This window comes from Sycon ciliatum, chromosome 7, assembly GCF_964019385.1.
Source record: "Sycon ciliatum chromosome 7, ocSycCili1.1, whole genome shotgun sequence".
Classification (NCBI taxonomy): Eukaryota; Metazoa; Porifera; class Calcarea; order Leucosolenida; family Sycettidae; genus Sycon; species Sycon ciliatum.
In genome coordinates this window covers 3,150,331-3,155,657 of record NC_088649.1, presented here as the reverse complement: position 1 = coordinate 3,155,657, position 5,327 = coordinate 3,150,331, and positions in this window count along the sequence as shown.

Below are 5,327 nucleotides of genomic sequence, written 5' to 3'. Positions count from 1 at the left end.
TCTACGCCACCCATTTACCATGATTTACCACTACAGACTGTCAGTATTAGTAGTAGATCTACTGCAGACCTTGCGCTTGCATGATCATGTCATGATGTCGACTGTTCTCCGGTCGGGCGCTGAATCAATGTCAATGACCATGTACTAACCACAGTCTGTTTACGTCAGTGCCAGTGGTTTATGTATGGATATTGCACGGTTCCGAGGGGATTATTTTTCAAATCTCCAAGGCGCGCAGCGCCGCGGGGATTATGAAAAATAATCCTCGCGGACACTGTGCAATACCTGTACAGTCTGTATCGGCTATCTAGGCCCCCGTGTAATATGCCGGCATTTTTTTGAGCATTTTCGGTACAATCCGCGAACCCAGCACTTTGGGCTCGTGATGCAGCATTTTGGGGGAAACGGAGCACTTGGCCGTTGTGTATCAAAATAATTGAGAGAAGAAAAACTTCCCAAACAAGAACGTCACTTCCGCATTCCGTGGGTTAGCTTCTTGTTGAGTAGTTTATGAATTGTTTACCATGCCATGGCAGACTCGAGCAAGTCTCTTATTGAGTATTTTCTGACTCCCTGGTTTTGACGGCGTGTGCTGAGGATGACAAAAAAGTGAGCATTTTCCGAGCATTTTCGGCACGGTTTGGGAGCATTTTCGGCAAGGTTTACGAGAATTTCCCAAAAGCATTTTCGGCAAAGTTTCGGGCATATTACACCGGGGCCTAGCTATAGCTAGCGTACCCTTTTGATTTCCGTGATTTTATCACTATAACCAATGCATCACTATAATATTATGCGATACGATCGATTTTTTTCTTCTTTTTTCGATCGACACATGAAAGGCAAGGAAATACTTCCAGCATGGCGTTTTGACAAATGAGCATGCTGCATAGTTGACAGTGCCCGCATTTCCTTAAAAAATCTGTTATGTACATGATTGTACATGTATCACTATAAAAATAAGCAACGTGAAGAAAGTACAAAAATAGGGTCTTTGATATTATTGCTACATGTATTTTAAAGTTATCACTATAGCCGATAATAGTTATAGTGTGTTATGCATGTTTTGATTCTTTGTTGCCATCATAATATCCGATGTATCATTACATCCGATAATATTGGTTATAGTGATATTTGTACTGGATAAAAATAATACGTTTTGCTTTTGATATTTCGTACCAATATCACTGTATTTAAAGAGTCGGCGTGGAGAAAGCAATTTTATTAGTGCAATTAGGAGTACATTGTATAATCGATGCAGACATGGCCAGACAACAACGAGTTCATGGAATTTTTAAGGATTTTTATGTTATTCAAAATCGATTTTCGTGTTCCGCTCATCAGTGAATAGTATCGGAACTGAGGGTACTGTGTACAAAAATAGAACATTTTATAACAGCATAATTAATTAAAAGTGTAATGGACCGTATGCGTGTTAAAACAAAATGGCGTCACGATTTATTGAAAGTGGTATAGTTGGTGGTACGAGTGTTCAAACCCATTTGAACTTCATACTGTTCGTCTTCTTTTTGACATGCTCTCTTTCCATCGTCCTTAGCTTTTGTTTGTTGAGAGCTGTTTTGGCTTTCTCCTATACCTCTGGGGGATGCCAAGTGATGGTTTTGAGAGGCTGGTGATGGCTGTGAGCGAGAGTTTGCCGATCGGCGTCGTCCTCGCTATAGCGATGAAAATACTAGTTACTGCGCACCTGGCAGATATCACAACACGTCGGAGCGTCCAGGAGCAAAGGAATCTTGGGTTTTCACTGGAATCTAGCTCCTCCAGCATCGTGTAGCCCACCGTCGGTGAATGGCGGTCCAGAAAGGTCGAACCTGGTCTTCTGCAGCATCTCGCAGTCCTGCGAGGCACACTGAATACGCTTGTCATGTATTCTACAAATAAAAATCACGAAGTAGTGGACTTTACAGTGATGAGTCTATCCTGTATACTGCAAAAGACGCAGGAAATGTGACTGGTGTCCGTACACTGGACGCCAATATCATCCCAGTCTTCTCCTGCAGGATCTGTTTGACATTGACATACCGATATGTAGTGGGTCGACATTGGCCTGGTTTGGCAGCTATCTGCCTGGGTGGATGTAGCAGGTTTGCATTGGCGCGTCGTCCAGTCCGACATTTTCTTGTAACTGTGGAGTACCGGCAGGGTTTGAGAGGTTGCTCGTGCTGTGAACACATCTCCACTGCCTGTCTCGTCCTGGAAGTGCCGTCTCGCCGCTTCCTTGCTCTACAGTCACGCTGTTATTTCGCTTTGTTTCGTGGTGCAGCTCAAAACCTGCCCAAACAACTGTGAGCTCGCAACATGGTATGGACAAATTGCACCACTCATGCTGGTTACTAAAACCGGGATAGTCGAGTAAGCGAGTTCACTCCCTGGGCCATGGCAAGATCTGTTCCGCGCGGGCTATTCCAACCTCCAAGTGCATAGTCACCCTGTAACAAGACGGCAACGTCTGTAGGGCCTTCCCTATCAAAATAATAAATTCTACTACTACTACTACCGATCGATCCATGCGATGGTGGTTGACCTACAAAGAGCCAAGGTCTACGAGTACTACTATTGGATGCTGTCTACATGCAGTCAACAAAATCAAAGTACCTCAGTATGCCCCAGAATAGGGCATGTGCATCTATAGCATGACACAACAGGGGTTCTGGCGGCACCTGTCAAACAAGCAGTAGGGACTAGTGCCAGCTACCTATTGGAGGCTGGCCGCTACAGTCTGTCACTGGAGATAATTATTATGTTCACTGTTTAGACTGAGCACAATCAATCTGCCCAATGTGTGTTCTGTTCCACCTAATTATAACGTCCCATCGCATCAACCCTACTACACGCACATGTCGTCACTCTAGCACGACTTGTGTTATTATTGTTTATTTTGATTCGCACAATAAATAGAGCACAATAAACGTTAATTTGACCGAAGGTTAAAGGTGACTGCAGATAGAGGAACACATCGAGGTACAGGTACCGGCATCAATACAGTATCAGAGAGAAACAAACAAAAATGAGAGGTACGCAGAAAAAACTCTCGTAAGCCCAATGGGAAGTGGTTAATGAGGGATGAATGCACTCTCCACGCTCATCTACACTGTTCGTGGAAATGCACACATACATACAATAATATACAACATAGCAATAGCATGCACAGAACCGAACAATTTCATGTTCACACATGCAAGCACAGACCTGAACATTAGTACCAAAAGCCGATACAGACAATATCCCCATACACACAGACGCACACACACACACACACAATGTCCCATGTATGCGCCCGTGGCAAGAAAAGCACGCAAATCTACAAATGCACTGGATGTGAACCCACAGATTTTCTCTTATAGCAACGATAGCGGATCTGATTCTGAATGAAACACACACACACAATACAATCATTGAATGCCCATCCGCAGATGATGGCAGGTCCTGAAAGAACAGGCAGTGTTCCAGTGATGGGGAACAGAACTTCGAGTGGCGAGTGAGGTATACGCACACACACACGTGCGTGCGCGGGCACACACTAAAGTATTCAGAAATAGAATCGACATCGTAGTATTCATTGGTTGGGGAATGGAAAGGAAAATAAAACATTGCTGTAGGTTATTGTTGTAAGGACACTGGGAGCACAACAGAAAGGTAAGCAACTTGCTTTGAAGCAAAGAAAGTTATTATTCCATGGATCTCAGAAGGAAGGAATGTTCCAGAATGCTGCACTGGCAACAGGCGGCCTGCATGTGCGCGGCCCCTGCAGTCGGTCCAGCTGCCGGCCTTGCAGTGCTGAAAAGAATGTGCAGTACAGCATGTCACATAGTATCGCAGCCTGGACAAATAGGCGCTGGGAAGTCCTAGTTATGTGCTCACCTACACCACGATGCACCAATCTTCTGAGCTACTTTGGCAACAACTTTGTCCACTTGAGACTCCCATGGGCTGAGCCAGTTATAGAGGGTTGCACCAAGGTGGACGGCAATGACCGCTGATGGCAAGGCAATCCATGACACACAGTCACTAGGGCATCGTCAACATGGCGCTGAGGCTGGATCGATAAAATCAACCTTTAGGCTGCCGCGGGGTTGACAACGAGGCCGCTGTCTCGAAGCTAGTCAGTCAGCCTGGTCACTGCCATTGACGAACCAGTCGCCACCGCCAGCAGTGGCGGTAGGTTGTGACAAGTGTGGTGCAATATTGTCAGCAAATTCAGTACTTAGGATAAGATGAGTGACAAAGGGAACGTTGTGTTTGATAATATTGAAGTGAACAGGGATGATCACAAACCCTGCGCGTACTCCACCATGAGTTACAAGAAAATTCCGGACTGGACGACGAGCAAACACCAACCTGCTACATCCAACCAGGCAGATACTATTACGATAGCTGCCAAACCAGGTCAATGCCGACCTACTGCATAATGTCAATGTCAAACAGATCCTGCAGGAGAAGACTGGGGTGTTGGCGTCCAGTCACTGAGTGTACAGACACCAGTCACATTTCCTGCGTCTTTTGCAGCATACGGGATAGACTCATCACTGTAAAGTCCACTACTTCGTGATTTTTATTTGTAGAATACATGACAGGCGTATTCAGTGTGCCTCGCAGGACTGCGAGATGCTGCAGAAGACCAGGTTCAACCTTTCTGGACCGCCATTCACCGACGGTGGGCTACACGATGCTGGAGGAACTAGATTCCAGTGAAAACCCAAGATTCCTTTGCTCCTGGACGCTCCGACGTGTTGTGATATCTGCCAGGTGCGCAGTAACTAGTATTTTCATCGCTATAGCGAGGACGACGCCGATCGGCAAACTCTCGCTCACAGCCATCACCAGCCTCTCAAAACCATCACTTGGCATCCCCCAGAGGTATAGGAGAAAGCCAAAACAGCTCTCAACAAACAAAAGCTAAGGACGATGGAAAGAGAGCATGTCAAAAAGAAGACGAACAGTATGAAGTTCAAATGGTTTTGAACACTCGTACCACCAACTATACCACTTTCAATAAATCGTGACGCCATTTTGTTTTAACATGAATATCGCGGATTAAAAGTGTGAACAACAAAGGAAGTGCTACAGCATTACATAATAGGTGTCAAACTATACGTTAGCACTATGTTTGACACCTATTATGTAATGCTGTAGTACTTCCTTCGTTGTTCACACTTTTAATTACACTTTTAATTAATTATGCTGTTATAAAATGTTCTATTTTTGTACACAGTACCCTCAGTTCCGATACTATTCACTGATGAGCGGAACACGAAAATCGATTTTGAATAACATAAAAATCCTTAAAAATTCCATGAACTCGTTGTTGT